Source organism: Amblyomma mixtum, chromosome 2, assembly GCF_055824585.1.
Source record: "Amblyomma mixtum isolate Tamu chromosome 2, ASM5582458v1, whole genome shotgun sequence".
Lineage (NCBI taxonomy): Eukaryota > Metazoa > Arthropoda > Arachnida > Ixodida > Ixodidae > Amblyomma > Amblyomma mixtum.
The window spans coordinates 106,768,775-106,785,279 of record NC_143013.1 but is presented as its reverse complement, the minus strand read 5'-3'; the positions used below and the strand labels follow the sequence as shown (position 1 = coordinate 106,785,279).

General features: G+C 49.0%; 1 pseudogene; it reads left to right on the top strand.

Moving 5' to 3' along the window:
* The first annotated feature begins 10,910 nt into the window (after nt 1-10,910).
* On the top strand, nt 10,911-16,505 carry LOC149360472 (prostaglandin reductase 3 pseudogene; annotated as a pseudogene).

Here is a 16,505-nt window from a genome sequence, read left to right as displayed (position 1 = left end):
AGCGATCGTGTTCGAACCCGGGTACTCCGGTTCAATGACCTACTGCAGTTAACATGATATAAAAGTTTAAGCATCGGCAAAGTTATGTAACCAAGAAGTGCGAATTCAGCAAGTGGATTTGCCTTGAATACAACGAGGATGTTCAATTTTTTTAGAAATACGTCGTTACATCAGCACAGAGCGAGGGTTCTTCTTGCAACAAGACAGAGAGACTGGGCATTTCACCAAGAAAGGTGTTTGTTCAGTTGCCTACTAAGATCTCACCCACGTAAAGAGATATCGGAAACTTGATATTGCTGATCTGTGTTACGAGCGTGGATGACAGAAATAATACCTAAATATCTGCATTAGTAAGAATGAAAAGCGCAACCACAACCACAGTTCGCTTCATCGAGTGGAAGAGATCCAACCGGAAGTTTGTTGTAGGACGCTTCGGCTTTTGTTTGTTTCTTTTTCACAGATTAGGGACATTTAGGGACAGATTAGGGACAGATTAGGGACATTTCACAGATAGGGACACAGATTAGGGACTTTTGAGATCGCATTATGCGTACACACGTACAGAGGTTAAAACGCTTGTTTGAATGCTCTGGACGTGTTCCGGGCAACACATGCGACATCTAGCGGTAAGACCTGCTTCGCAACGGGCTGAAGGCGAGCACGCGCAGATACACTCTCGGGATGGCATCGTCTTTTCTCGCCTTGCTCGTCGCCGCTTCTTCGACATCCACTTGCGCAGTCCAGAGCGCCCAGCTCGAGCATTGTAGAGAACAATGTTCTGCCCGCTCTACAGGCCCCACAACCAGTATTTTTTTTATATTGAAGATGACACGCATAAAAGCAGTTGGTGGGAAAACAACGTGTTACCTAATCATAACAGGCTCCATTTCGCGGGTCACGATGAATGATTGAAATCGCGACATGCACGTAGCTAGGATTTTTTTTTCAGGAGGGGCCCGGGGGAAATACTTCTATTAGGGGAAGGGCGCGCGGAGGAGGTGGCAAAGCCGAAAAGAGTGCTTGCCAAGATAATTGAAGTGGGGAATGGTGTGATGAGCTTGATTACGGAGGAAGGCCCTCTAGCCCCTCCCTCCTCCCCTTGGAAACGTGCTTGATGGCGGAGGTGCAGCCTTTGGTCTCTCGTACACCGACACCGGGATTTTGTGAACTGGCCCTACTACGCGCTATCGGAGTAAAAGAAACAAAACGAAGCATACATTTCGGCCACACTTAAGCTCCGCCTTTAAGGATGTGACGCGATAGAGTTGACGGGTCTCGGCAGCAGCTCCTCTTGCTTAGGCAGACTGTTTCCATATTATGTGAAAGTCCACGGGATATTTGATCCACGGTTTCCTTTTGTGCTTCGCAGCAGTTTCAGCAATTCCAGGTGGCTGTACTGATAAAGGGCGTGCACTGCTGACGCAGTAAAACTAGGTCCACCTCCGGGCAGCCGCCGATAAAAAAATTATATAACACCTAAGAGAATTCCACCCCCGACCCACCCTCCACCTTCAGCTTACCGCGGCCGCTAGCCGCCACTGCGCATGTGCAGATGCTTCCTTCTGCACATGTGCACTAGCGGCCGCGGTAAGCGATCACACAGTATGCTAAAGCTATTATTTACATTGGATATTATATTTTACACTCGCAGTATTATTAGTTTCTATTTTACATTATCTTACATTCACAGTATTAGTGTTCCTTTATTTGTGTTATTTTACATTAGTTATATTATCTTACAGTTAGAACATTATTGTTTTTTATTAGTGTCATTTTAAATTAGTTTTATTAGCTTACAGTTCCAGTATTGTTGGTTTTTATTTATATCCTTTTACAGTTGTGTTACGAATTGTTCTGTTTCCGCAGTGGAGTCCTACGAAAGCCTTCGCTTTATATACGTGTACCCGTATAGTACACGGGCGTTTTCGCACCCATTCTCCAACCTGGGTGCAGTCTCCGAGGCCGGGTTACTAGCCCGTGCACCTGCCCAACGCAGTCGCGTAACGCCTTAGCCACTGCGCTACCTCGAAGAGTGATTACCTGTAGTTTGAGGGCCCCCTATATGCCTGCAAGGTGCAGCGATAAGCTCCTTTAGCTCTTTGACAGGCATGGCAGGCAGACGTGGCACCGTGCAGCCAAAGGGCGGGGTTGCGTACATAGGGGCCCCGATACATCGATACATTCCCCCCCCCCCCCCCTCGCAATTTTCATGCTATTGCTCTGCCTAGCAAATCAAGAGGCGCCCGTGTGCTGTGCGATGTGAGTGCACGTTAAAGATCCCCTGGTGGCCGAAATTATTCCGGAGACCTCCACTGAGGCACCTATTTCTCTCTTTGTTCTTTCACTCTCCCCTTCCTTCTTTCCTTACAGCGCAGTTGAAGCCCACCGAGAAGTGAGAAAGTTACTGCGCGATTTCCTTTCCTCATAAACCCATTAATAGCGACCCCTTACCCTCGGTCATATTTCCAGATTAACTCATTAAAAAAAGAATAAATTTAGGGGACACTTAAAGGTTGATGCCCATATGTGCAGAATTGGTCATCCTCTACTTTACATTCATAGATCCAATGGGAGTCCTCATATGCCACTACCAGCGCAGTGGTACAGCAGTTAAGCGATGCGCCACTGCTCTGCGATGGCAGGTACTCCCAGCGGTGGGTCTTGTTCAGCCAATCATTAATTCAACTGCCACCTGCCACGGTGGGTAGTTTGCTAACTATCCGGTGGGCAGGCTGTGATGACGTCGCAAGGTCGCGTGACCAAGGCGGACCACTTGCCTCCTCTAGGTTGCTCTCTGGGGACCATGCACTCTCGGAGCCATGCCTGTGAATTTGCGCTCACAACGCCGACACCAGATTACCTGGGGAACAGAGGAGAGTCGAACCAGGCAGGGGTGGGGAAGGCAAGGAGGCCGGTTGCTTCCCCCCCCCCTTCCCCCAACATTACTGCAGAGGAGAAAACGTCCCACCTCCCTTGGTCTGGAACTGTTTTTGCTCGCAATATATTCCTGCCAAACGCGTCAATTCTTAGACGTTGTTGATGTAAAAGCGCAGTGAGGCTGAGTTAGCTGAGTTCGTAGCCACTCTGAAAGCTTTACATTGAGTAACTTAAGTCAGTCATGTCTCAACTGAAATTAATAATAATAATAATAATAATAATAATAATAATAATAATAATAATAATAATAATAATAATAATAATAATAATAATAATAATAATAATAATTTATTTCCCGTCAGGCAATACAATACAATTCCGGGCATGCCAAAGCCATCAGTGGCTTGTTGGGCAAAACCCGGCAGCAGGCGGCAAATCTCTTTTTTACCTACTCAGGAAAAACATTTCAAATTGACAATGTACAAGGAAAAGAAAAAAAAACACTTCAAGGAAACACAATAAAGTCATTAACAACAGGGAATGATCAAGTGGTTTGCTTTGGGTTAGTCACTAAAACCGAGAAAAAAAGAAGGTGATGAGAGCGTTATACCCTAAGAACACAAGAAAACACATCTGGAGCGCTTCTTCCTTTATACTGTCTTTTCCTTTAAGACAGTGTATGTTATGAGAGCTTTCTTTATTGCCTTCTTATTCTTCAGTACCTTTATTTCATTAGGTAGACTGTTAAATATTGCGGGGACATAAAAGCAGCGCTGGCTTTCTCCGTATTTAGTTCTAGTAATTGGTAGTTCATAGGTGGAGACAGAACGGAGGTTATGACCAGATGACCGTGCAACTTTGAATTCGTTAGTCCACATATGTCTGACGGCAGCATACTGAAGAAAGACATTGTTAAATTTTGGGAAACTAAAGCTAAGAAACAAATCCTCCTTAGGCACAGAAGTGTTGTACGCTACACTTTTTAACGCACTCTTTAACAAATTATTTACCCGCGTTTTCCAAAATTCCGCACAGTTAAAAAAACAGCAAATACCATATCATAATAATAATAATAATAATAATAATAATAATAATAATAATAATAATAATAATAATAATAATAATAATAATGGTTTATTTGCGCCAAATGAATACATGGCGCGGGAGACCCGCAGTAAAAGCTGTCACAAGCGACAGCTTGACAAAGCTGTCGCTTGACAAATTGTCGATTGACTGACCCTTTGCATAAGCATAATAAATCTCCGGCCTAAGCGATCGTTTCTCTTTCTAATTTTCAGGGCAGCCGGTAGTATGTAGAAGACCAATAATCCCCAGAATATATTTCTTTTTTTGCCTAAGAACACAGGGTTTCTGCTGGGCAGATTTTCGTGACCACGTGTCGGCACGCGGCGGTAGGCCTATTTGCGTAGAGGCTGGCCGTTTACATTAGGGAGATTTATCTTGGGGAGTTGATCTTGTGTTAGGGGCGGACCACGTGGCCCCATCATAGACGCAGAATGGCGCACACAAAGAAAGTAAAGCAATGCGTGCGCGTTCAGTGCCAGGAGGGCGAGCACTGACGCAATGTTAGCGCAGACGAAATTCAAAACCCACGAGGAAGCGCATGCAGGAGACTTCCTGTGTCCGGTGTGCATAATCTTCAGGCCGCGACGCCATGAAGATGCGGTGGCCCTGATGTCAGTAGCGACTTTCGCATGGCAGGCAAAACAGGTTCCGCCCGCCCGTGCCTACCGCAGTTACCGCGGCTGCATCACGCCCGCGCACTAATGAATCGTTATGTTTTAACCTGCTGCATCACTTAGGGAACCTCGTGGTAGCATAAAAAGGGAAATTAAATGAGCCTTGGTAGGTTTCCCACAGAAAAGTACTTGATTAGGGAACGGGCAAAGCGCGAAGCCTGAGCCGTGATCGACGCTGCCAGTCAAAGTACTTCGTAGCGGGGTAGTCATTGCGCTCCTTCGCCTGAACATCAGCATAGTAGGCTTAGAGTTGTACGAGGGTAAAAAATAAGATTTAACTGAGCGCGTAATTATCATCTAGAGGTGTTTTGTTCTCATGGGGCACCGGCAGGCGCACTCGCCACCAAGAAATGCCTTTTTTTTAATGTTCTACCGTGTGCGGAAGTTATACGAGCATATAAGGGCGCGTTCAATGCATTTAATATATTTTTTAGGCTATATCTCTTCGGGTCTTGAATAATTAAGCAGAAAGTGAGCAAATTTTTTGTGGAAACATGTTCACAAAGCCCTGTTCTGTGCGATAAAGCTATCAATTCTTTTTAGATGCCTATACTTATGCAAAAGAAAGTTGGATTCTAGCCTGCACATTTACGTGAAAATGTTTCTTGCCAAAACAACTGACATGCTACTGCACCTGTACAACACAAAACAAAACAAAAAAAAACTCGAGAGATTTATTACACGCCTCGACGTCTCAGGATTCATTCGCATCAATTAGAATAATTTTCTTTTCATTCGTTAGAAAATTAGGAAGGGATGAGTGATGCCATTCGCAGAAAATGTGAAAGCTCAGAAAGCCGACCTTAAAGTTTATCCTCCAATTTGCCACGTGTATCGCCTCGTAGCTTTTGCATTTTGGTCAAAGAAAAGAGACACTGCAACTAACGAGTGCTCTGACCTGCTGATCTCCCCTCTTTTACAAAGATGGTGGTGCTCCGTCTACGGAAACCGGCCGAATTCGCGATACGACCCTTTGCGGTGGCTCAGTGGTAAGGCGCTTGTCTACCGAGCCGGAGAACCCGGGTTCGAACCCGACCGCGGCGGCCGCGTTTCGATGGAGGCGAAACGCAAGAGGCGCCCGTGTGCTGTGCGATGTCAGTGCACGTTAAAGATCCCCAGGTGGTCGAAATTATTCCGGAGACCTCGTCTACGGCACCTCTTTCTCTCTCTCTTCTTTCACTCTCACCTTCATCCTTTCCCTTACGGTGCGATTCAGGTGTCCGCCTAGATATGTGCTACAGATACTGCGCCATTTCCTTTCCTCAAAAACCAATTTACCAATTTACCGGGCCCATCAGAAGCGCGATGGTGGTGGTGATCTCTTTTATTACTCCCAAAACAGGGGACCAGTCTAAGGACCGGTTGCGCTGGCTTAGAGGAGGTCGGCGGGGATCCCTTGGGTTGTCGCGGCCTCCACCGCGCGCTGGATAAGCCGGTGTTGGTCTGCCGGCTCGGAAGTACGCAGGAGAGACTTCCACGTCTCTGGGGTGTTTGGGTTGTTTGTGGACACAAATGGTGGACACACATACACATGGTGGGTTGTTTGTGGACACACATATACACATGGTGTGGAATTGCACACATTACAACACAAACAACCCAAACACATCAGAAGCGCGATTCCCTCAGTTTTCGATAACCACACATCAAAAAAGCGTACTTTTCGAAATTTCTACTTCATATTTTGCTGCAATTTTTCGTCTCGAAAGAGATGACGACCCAGGGCTAGCAAAGAAATTAAATTCAGAAACCGAAAATTTTCACTTACTATACTTACTACACTGGCCGCTTTACCTAGGGGAAACGTCGGCCTGGTGGCTGCCTTGTCTTGTGGCGAAAAACAGCCCATAGACGAGTAGCAGGAGATTAGGACACGACGCTCTACCAACTTATCACCCTGCGCGGCAGATGCGACAGCAGACGGCGAGCGCAGTATCAGTTGTGGCAGAAACATTTATTGACAATTCAAAATTGTGAATGATTCCTCTGCGCGAGGATGACTCGAACCAGGTGTTTTTAAGAGTAATTTACTCTCACATTGTTGGTGCCGCAGCAGGGGGGTCGGGCGTCGTTGAGGCAGCAGGGTCAGGTGGTCTTCGCGGTCGGTGTCAAGAGAGGGAGCCTCGGTGGTCGAACCCTCCTTAAAAAGGCTCCCCCGCGCAGCCTTGTCACCCCCCCCCCCCCCCACACACACACACACTCGGAAGGAAGGGTGGTCGAGGGTACCCGCGGTGAGCGCCGCGGGATTTGAGTGGGTCCGCGAGCGGGCCCTACAAAATAGACTGTCTTCTGCTGCGGATGGTGTCTTTATTTCATGACATGACCCTACAAAATGCCAGTGCTTCTCCTTGCTACTATTGTCCTGAAGTGAAAGCATTCCCACGAGAACCAGAGTGTCAAAAAACGGTCATTTTATACAATGCCTAGCATAGAAATCACCGGCAGCAACGCTTTCTGTACACTATACTATCCAGGTATACACTAAACAATGCCGAACTATTTCTCTGAATACGCCGCAATGCGAGTCTCTGTAGATGGAGAAATTACTCAGTTCAAAATATCAACCACTAGTAGCGATTCGCAGAAACTGTACAAGCCCTGAAAACCCCCTCAAGACAACGCGACGCCTCTCACTCCATGGCTTCTAGCCTACCGCCAGCCGCTAGCGACTGCAGCGCCACCTCGTTTGTTTGCAAACATGCAGGAGGTCTTATACCTCCTGCATGTGGGCTACCATCAGGTGGGCTACCATCACTGTAGTTCCTGTCCTGCTTCGTTTCCCCCATTTCCTGTCTTGCCTTCTCTATTACATCCGTCAGCGTCCGGTCTGTTTATGTTGGAGAGCTAATCATGAAGGTTGCGAACGACCTCATGATTGGTCTCACGGTCAGCAGATTGCGATCTGCACAGTGCCAGAGGTGGTAGTACAAGGACAATGAGTCGAAAGCGCTGTGAATGCACCGAACAGGGAAAATCGAAGGAGCTAGCATACAAAATGAACTCTATAGAGGTGAAACCTCCGGAGGGTGGAGGCTTCACACAGACCACGGACTTTTCGCCGGAAGAGGACTGTACTGCTAATACAATAAAAAAAATAAAACAGGCTTTACCATTTTACATAGAGGTTATATAATAAAGTATTGTGCAACTTTAGTGTGAAGATTTTTAATACGATTCACCGCAAACGAGCCAGTGGTTGAAGTTTTCCCGCCTCGACCACTGGCTCGTTTGCGGTGACACTGTAAACAGAGCTTAGGTACTGCGATAACGTTTGCCTCGTAATAAGTTTGACAGCAGAACTTACGTGGTTCAGCCGCGCATGATGCAAACTCGAAATCGTGTACGCCGAGATTGAGGAACCGAAAGAAACCAAGTAGTAGTAGTGGTTTTATTGGTACATTTCATATGGAAGGTAAAAGAATGTTTGCTGCCCCGGCATCTGCTATCGCAGCTGGAAGCACCTGAGCTGGGGCAGCGGAAATAAAGGATAGCAGGCAGTGACGCAAAGTTGGGTTTTCGCCGCGGGTAGGGTGCCTTGATGTCCGCGCGCCTCCGCCATCGAAGCACCCTACCCGCGGCTAGGGTGCCTCCATGCGCGCGCCCTCTCCATCGAGGCGCCCTAGCCGCGGGCCGCGGGTAAAGCCCCTCAAGCCGCGGGGCGGTGAAAGCGCCATCTTTTGTCTGCACAGGAAAGCTTACGACGCGAAAAGCGCCGAGGCGAGCACGTGAGCGTTGCAAGGTGCGCGGGTCCTTTGATCGCGCCACCGCTGCCCTTCGGCGTCGACTCGCCGCTGACGGCTTTCAGTTCGGCGATCTCGGCGCAGACGTTTACGGGTTGGTGCCATGCGCGGCTGAGCCACGTAAGTACCCTTCTCAAACTTATTACGAGGCAAAAGTTACAGCTCCGAAGCTCTGTGAGAAGTTTCTCCGCAAACGAGTGGACGACTGAGGTGGGAATATTTTAATGTCTTCATATGAAAAGGATCGATGTACAATACTGCACGTTTTTCCCGTTGGGCCTTTATGTCGACTACCTTATTTTCTACAAGTCTGAATTCTGCGCATCATTGTCTTGTGACGTCATGCTGCTCCGTGTCGCTGCTGTTCACGTCAAATTATTATCATTACGAAAAACGATTACAGCAGACGGACAGCACAAAGGAAGGGACATGCGCAGACGCCATCCTGACCTTCTTGTCCCGTCGTCTGCGCTACCTGTTTTCGTAATGTCCTCCCAACTGTGATAAATGCTCTTGATATCGCTTTCGAAATGACCAAAATCTCGACAACTAGTGAGTGCTTGAGGGCACTTGCACCGCTTCTGTTGAATTTTGCCCATGGCGCCAATAACAGTCCCTTTCAGGGCTTTTTTCTCTATGACAAAGGAGTTTACTTTTGCGGACAGCCAGAGGCAGCCACTCTCTAAGCCATGCCGCTGTATGCTGCCCGCTCTAAATTATGCGATCAATTGTATCAAAGTGAATGCTACGCCCTACAATAACCATGTTCACCTGTGCGACTAGGTGACGGCGGACATTGCAGTGGGTGGAGATGCGAGACACATGTGTCGCGGACAGGTACCTCCAATTCATGAAAAGGAACAATGTTTCAGCATTGAGTTCATTATTACTCCATAATTATGTGTGAAAAACACTTTTTTTCGGTCTTAGTGTATATAGTATCAAAAATTTGAATTCTCAGTTTAGCTTGGTAAGAAAATAACCGAAAAATTCGTATATTTGTGCGAACTGGCCGTTCTCATGCATATAATCGAGGTACGTGTACATAGGTAAGAAAAAACCTTTGCGATTCTTGCCACCAAATTATACAAAGACGTTCACAAAGACATCGTTCGCTTGGTCGGAGCCGCTCGATCTTTGCAGCTGTACGTCTCACGAGATCTACGAGACAGATAGCTTTCCCTCTACCTTGGCCTTTTGCCTCGATAACTCTGATGGGGCGCCACGATGCACGCTAAACTTCGAAGGCAGACAGCCGAGAGGGTAGGCGGGCAGTTGAGGTAAAAAATGGTAGGGTTTTAACGTATTTAAACCGAGTAGGACGTTCGAAAGCACTTGAGGCCACACCGCCTCAAAGGCAACCGCATGCAAGACCTTATCCTCAGCGGCTATCGGCAGCCGTGCGCGGGGAGTATAGAGGGGTTGACAAGGCCTCCGGTACTCCGTCAAAGGTGGAGGCTTCACACATACCTCCGGTTTTTCATCTTTGCTGGTAAAGTAGCGCTTCCGCAATAAAATTGTTTATTGGGCAAAATCGTGACGTCAAGAGAGCTAAGCTCGAAGGCGGCCATCAAATGCGCCAGACGCCGCTGTAGGTTACGCTCAGTTTAAAGACGACGATTTTTTGTCCCTGTTACTGAAGATCTTTTCGTCACCAGGCTCGACCACGCCTTATCTTTAGTGATAAGGCGCGGAGAGCGCTGACAGCCATAATCTCGAATGTTGTAGAAACTGTGGCACGCGGTTACAATCTTTCCAGAGAAATCAGGCTGTGCCTCGAGCAAGGGCAATTGTCTCTCCCTGCAAGCAGTTACTGATAAGGCCGCGAACGGGCGGCGAGGAACAATTCATGGCCGTGGCAAAACAAGCATTACTGACTTTGCGGCAGTATCAAAGGTATAGCACGTACAGTACAGGCACCTAACCGCACATGCGTACCGTGCGTAGCATCTTCTTTAACGGGCTTCCAAGACGATTTATTAGCCTGGGAACGTCAACTTAGGATTAAAAAAAAACCTGGGCCGGTAAACTTGGTTTGGGAGAGCGCGACTGTTCATAATGCGTGTCATTTGTTTGCAAATCTTGATACAATTGATCTTGATACAATGGTATTGGTACAATCTTGATACAATTTGGTACAAATCTTCAGTTTGCTCCCCCCTTATGCAATGCCCTCGGGCCTTTAAGGGAAAAATAAATGAAAATGAAATGAAATGAAATAAAAAACCGGCAGCTGCCGGTACGGTTAGCTGCCGATTTCCTTTTTCACATCCTGTGAACTGTTAACTGTCTGTCACGCACACAGCCGTTTGAAACGCAGGGCCACAAGGACATCGCCACCAGGGGCATCGTTCGCTCACCGGAAGGTCCGAAAGAGCAAAAGAAACGGCCTTGTGGAGTGCACCGAGTCCTACGTCAGGAACAGGCTTCTCGCGGTAACAAGGGAGACGAGGCGAGCAGTGTGAAGCGCTTCGACTGCAGCTGCTCCCGGAAGAGTGTTGCACGTGTCCACTGAAAAACAACTGGCTGTGCCATGCTTGTCGCTCGCTTCTCGGCCCGCAAGTTGCTCCGGCGCTGCACCGCCGCCGACACCCGCAGAGCCACCATGGCCACCAAGAGCAGTGTGCCCGCCGAGTACCGCAAGCTAGTGTGCGTCAAGACGACTCCCAAATTCCGCGAGGCAGTCTCCATCGTGACGGTACCGACGCCGAAGCCCGGGCCGGGCGAGGTGCTGGTGCGGACCTGCTACGCTGCAGTCAACGCTTCGGACGTGAATGCGACCGCGGGACGGTACGAAGCGTTTCAGGAGCACCCGTTTGACCTCGGCCTCGAGGCGGTCGGCGAGGTTGTCGCAGTCGGCCCCGACGTCGAAGGACTCCAGGTAACTTGGGCTAACAAATAGCAAGCTGGAAAACAGCCAACAAATGGACGCCACGATAGAAAGGAACACACACATAAGGCTGTTCCTTTCTACGCGGGCGTCCATCATAGCCTCAGTTGCTTTGGGACGTTAAACCCCAATAAACCAAACATTCTACGTGGCGTCCATCTGTTGGCTAAACAAGGGGAAGCTTTGGGCCAGTTGGTTTGACATGTGGGAGAGGAGGAATAACCGCGAACTTGGACGAGACTGAAGAGCCGCTCGTCCTGTCTTCTTGTTCTTCAGTCTCGTCCAAGTTCGCGGTTATTCCTCCTCTCCAAATTTGTTGGCTGTTTTCCAGTTTGTTACACCAACTAGCCCAGACTCAAGTCCTCCTGCGAATATCAAGAGGTGACCGTAGATATATTTAGCTGGAAAATTGAGGTAATTGAGCACCATTACCGCACTAACAATAGAAAAAGCTCTGAACTGAACAGCAATAAAGTTATCAGCTAGAACCGGCAGATATCCCAGTTGAGAAGCAGAAGCTTCCCGTTATGACCAGCAAATTCCAGCTCAAAACCAGTTGGCGCTCTACTACCTTGAATTTCGCCTGCTGTAAATTGCATAAATAGTGCCCAGATATACGGAGGAAACTTACCAACCACTCCCCGTCAATACCTTCAGAACTCGCTTTAACGTATGCGAGTATTGCAGTGCTTTTCTTGTTGCTCTTGTTGGCCCTGCTGTGGGCAGGGTGACTAACATGTCAGCACAGGTTGCTTTGTTTGTTGTTTTTTTTTTATTTGTACTGTCAGCGCACTGGCAGGTGCTCTCGGCGATGGGCCTTGTGCGGAGCGACCAAGCATTAATTTAACTGCCGCCTGCTACGGTGGGTAGTTTTCTCACAATCCGGTGGGCAGGTTGTGATGACGCCACAAGGTCACGTGACCTAGGTGGGCCACCTGCCTCCCAGGTTGCTCTCTCGGTACCACCTGCCAGGGCCATGCTCGTGCTCTTCCACTCACAACGCCGACGCCGAATTTTCTGCGTAACGGGTCTTTAACGCTGTCGTGTTAAGAGCTGTCTTTAGTGAAACTTCCCTGAATTCTCCCGTGTGACACCTTGCGCAACTCCCGTTATTTAAACAAACGTTATCTCAAAGGACCCCAACTTGCCCGTGTAGCTCTCAAGCGGTAAGGTTTATAAGACTGCATATAGCTCAGTAGAAGAGGGCATGCGCTGATAAATTAAATATGAATCTTCAAGCGAGTCGCTGAATTAAAAGTGGGCAAATGTAACTTAGAAAATAAAAATTTTTTTGACAATATAGCAGAAAAAAAGGTCCAATTGTCCGAAACAACTGGTCTACAGTGACCGTTATTCAGAATTCCGCCGTGACAAAAAGTTGTTTCCTGTAAAGCTTTTTTGTCACCTAAACAAAAAGCTAACCACCAGATGAAACTATTAGATCAGAAATTTTTACGCCATGAGTCGTCAACCATCAAAAATCTGATTTCGTTTGCTGTTGTGATTTGTCAGCGGAGGAACACAAAATGCCCACTCGGACCATGGCCCATTGCTACCAGGTGCTGTTCTCTTAATTGTGCACTAAAGAAGAATCTGAACGCGTTGAGTGCCTTTCAGACAGTCGCGTGGCGTCTTCGCTTTCGCTTTCATTTTGTTTTCTAGGTTTCCGTGAATAAATAGATCCAGTCAGAGACTACATAGCTGCAAATTAGGACCACGGAAATAAAAATAGGCGTGGACTCTCTGCTTTCGCCGATCGCTACGTATCACTCCGCCGATGGCAGAGCGGCAAGCTGCCACGGGGCTGGCTGACAGGTTGGTTGACTCCTCCTACCGTCAGCGGTGAGTTCAAAAAAAGGCAAGAGCCGGGACGTGTAATCCGATTTAAAGGAGGGAAATCAGCCGCACAGGACAATAATTGGAAGTTTCTAAGAATGCTCGTGTTTGAGAGTACAGGTGTACTGTACCGCAAGCATCCGACAAATAGAGCTCTGTAGTCTGTACAACTCCAGCATTGACTGGACCGACGAGCCCCAAGATTTTCCACCTAGAAATCGCAGTAAATGAGCGATAGATGTTAGCTTTTTTTTCAGTAGAGTGCAATGCGGGCTCCATGATAAATTGCGGTCGATCAGGATCCCTAGGAAACGATGAGTTTTGCTGTAAGAAATGACTTGACCGTCGATGCGTACCGGATATGGAGTCATACATTTACGTGTAAATGCCACTAGCGCGCACTTTTCTGGTGAAACGCTGAGACCTTGCTTCTGGAGATAGGAAGAAGTGATCGATGCTGCCCGCTGAAGTCTTGCACGCACCTGGGGACGCGTCACAGAGGAGGCCCAAATGCAGATGTCATCGGCGTACATACACATCTGGACGGTGTTGGGGAGATTCTCAGGGAGGGCGATGAGAGTCAGATTAAACAATGTAGGGCTAAGGACACCGCCCTGGGGCACGCCACGGTAGGTGTAATGCTCAGGCGTGCAAAACTAACATGCGTGCCCTCCAGTCAGTGCAGGGTCAGGCCCTTCGCACATGCCTAGGTCTACCTCGGAGCGCATCAACACTGGGTAGCATTGCACTCGCCAAAGACCACCCGATCTCTACTTATATTGTCCTAGACTGCTTGCGAATGCACATACGTCATATCTCAAGGATTCCACAGCATCACCTTGCGCCTCTGCCACTGCAGAGACCACATTCTGCATTTGCAAAGGTGATAACGACGCAACAGTCGTCGATCCCACAACAGTTCACCCCGGCAGCACTACCTCCCTCTCCTCTGTGGTGTATGCGGCTCCCATGTGTGCGCCTTGCTATTCCGGGGATAGCGAAGAAGTCAAATTTATCGACGCCAGCCATTAAGCAACTGACACTGTCCATGCTCCACTTCGAATATTCGGACCGCACTCACGTCTATACGGATGGATCAGTAACCTCTACTAGTTCTGCTTGCGCTGTGGTCGTTCCTGCGCGACAGACTCAAATTCACCAACTAATTTCGCATCGGACTACCTCTACTGGAGCAGAGTTGGCTGCGCTTCTTGCGGCAGTACAGTATATCTCACAACAATCACCTCAAAAATGGGCTGTTTTCTGTGATTCAAAAGCTGCCCTACAATGTCTTCAATCTGCCTTGAGACATAGCGACCATGAGCAACTTACAGCGGAGATACGATATCTGCACCACCAGGCAATCGAACAAGATCATGAAATCATCTTCCAGCGGGTACCAGGCCATAGCGGCATTGTTGGTAACGCCTTAGCTGACGATGCTGCTCGATCGGCTCACGATACAACCAACACTGTCCGCATACCACTGACAAGAGCTGACGCAGCAAGGCACCTTCAACTGCTCGCCCGAAACCTGACTGTAACGTCGTGGTCTGCCCCTGGAGGTTGGTCACCCCGCTCGCATCACTTCAACCTCTTGCTCCAACATCACATACCATTCGGCCTCCCCCGCAGTGATACTACGCTGTTGTGCCGCCTGTGGCTGGGAGTGGCGTTCACAAACGCCTATTCCCATCTCATCTCAATGGCTGACTCTCCTGCGTGTGGCCAGTGTGGTTGTGACGAGACGATCAGCCACCTCCTCTGTGACTGCCCTCGTTTTGAGCGAGAGCGCGGTTGCCTAGTTGCTTCTCTGCTCCGCTTGGACTCGCGTCCTTTAACAGAGTCTAACGTTCTGGGGCCTTGGACTCAACCTTCCAGACAACGGAAAGCGGTGAAAGCGCTCCTGACTTTCTTAAGGGACTCGGGGTTGCATTCCCGCCTATAATCTTTAAGTTTTCAGTGCGCGCCCTCTGTCCCTGTGACATGGTGGTCGCTGGACACTTAGAAAACTCGTTTCCTTGCCGCTCTTTTTCCTTTTTTCCCCTTTGTTCCCCTCCCCAAGTGTAGGGTAGCCAACTGGGCATCGCCTGGTTAACCTCCCTGCCTTTCCGTCCTTTTCTCTCTCTCTCTCTCTCTAAGAATGCTCGGAACGTTTAGAGCGAGTTCCCGAAGTAGAAAGGCGAGTTCAGATTCTTCTTAGTGCACCTTTAAGTTGTAACCTACTACTGTTCTATCACAGCTGCTTTTATAGGGCTGTTCATCAGGCGGCTGTTGTAAGAGAAAATTTTATTTATTTATTTACAAGTACTGCGGTCTCAAGGAAACCAAGCAGGTGGGCATGTGTACAACATTTTCATTTCATTAACATCAAGTGATAAGTTATTCTCTTGTGTTTGACATGGGGGGAGCAGCAAAAAGTGAACAAAAATGAACAAGTTCGCATTTCAATTTTGCACAATAACGCCCTTCGCATAATCAGAACAGAGTGCAGTGGCATGCGCTACTGCGCATAAAAAACACAGAAAAACACAACTGAATGAAAGGACGGGAAAACGACACAGAATATTACGTTACAAATGCCTGCACATTTTCTTGCACATGCTCTCTCACTCGTGGTGGTCGCAGGTGGGCAACTTTGTGGCAACGACCGACTTCCTCCGGTTCGGTGCGTTCGCCGAGTACAAGTGCGTGCGGGCGGAGCACGCGTACCTTGTGCCGCAGGCCACGCCCGAGGTGGTTCCTCTTCTGGTGAGCGGCCTGACAGCCGCCATCGGGCTGGACAAGCAGGGCCGCATCCGCCCCGGTGAAGTGGTGCTGGTGACGGCGGCCGCAGGCGGCCTGGGCCACCTGGCCGTGCAGTACGCGCGGGCCGCTGGCTGCCGAGTGGTGTCCACCTGCTCGACGGACCAGAAGGAGTCCTACCTGCGCAGCCTGGGATGCGAGGCAGTCATCAACTACCGCACCCACGACCTGGCCTCCGAGCTGCGCAAGGTGTGCCCCGACGGCCTCGACGTCATCTGGGAGACGGTCGGCGGGGAGACCTTCAACGTGCTCTTCAAGAAGCTGCGCCCGCGCGGGCGCCTTGTGGTGGTGGGCGCCATACAGGGCTACCAGGGCGACAGGGTCTTCCCGGAGGTGGACCTGACCAACCTGCCCTACCGGCTGCTCGCGCGCTCGAGCACACTGGCGGGCTTCTTGTTACCCCAATACGCCGATTTGTACCCCGAGTATATGTCCAAGCTGTACAGGATGATGCAAGATGGCAGCCTCGTGCCCAGGGTCGACCTCGGGCAGAACGCTGAAGGCGGAGAGCTTAAGGGCGTTGAAGGGTGCATCCGCGGTGTGGAGTACTTACACTCCGGCAAAAGCATTGGCAAGGTAGTTGTCAAGTTTGCCTGA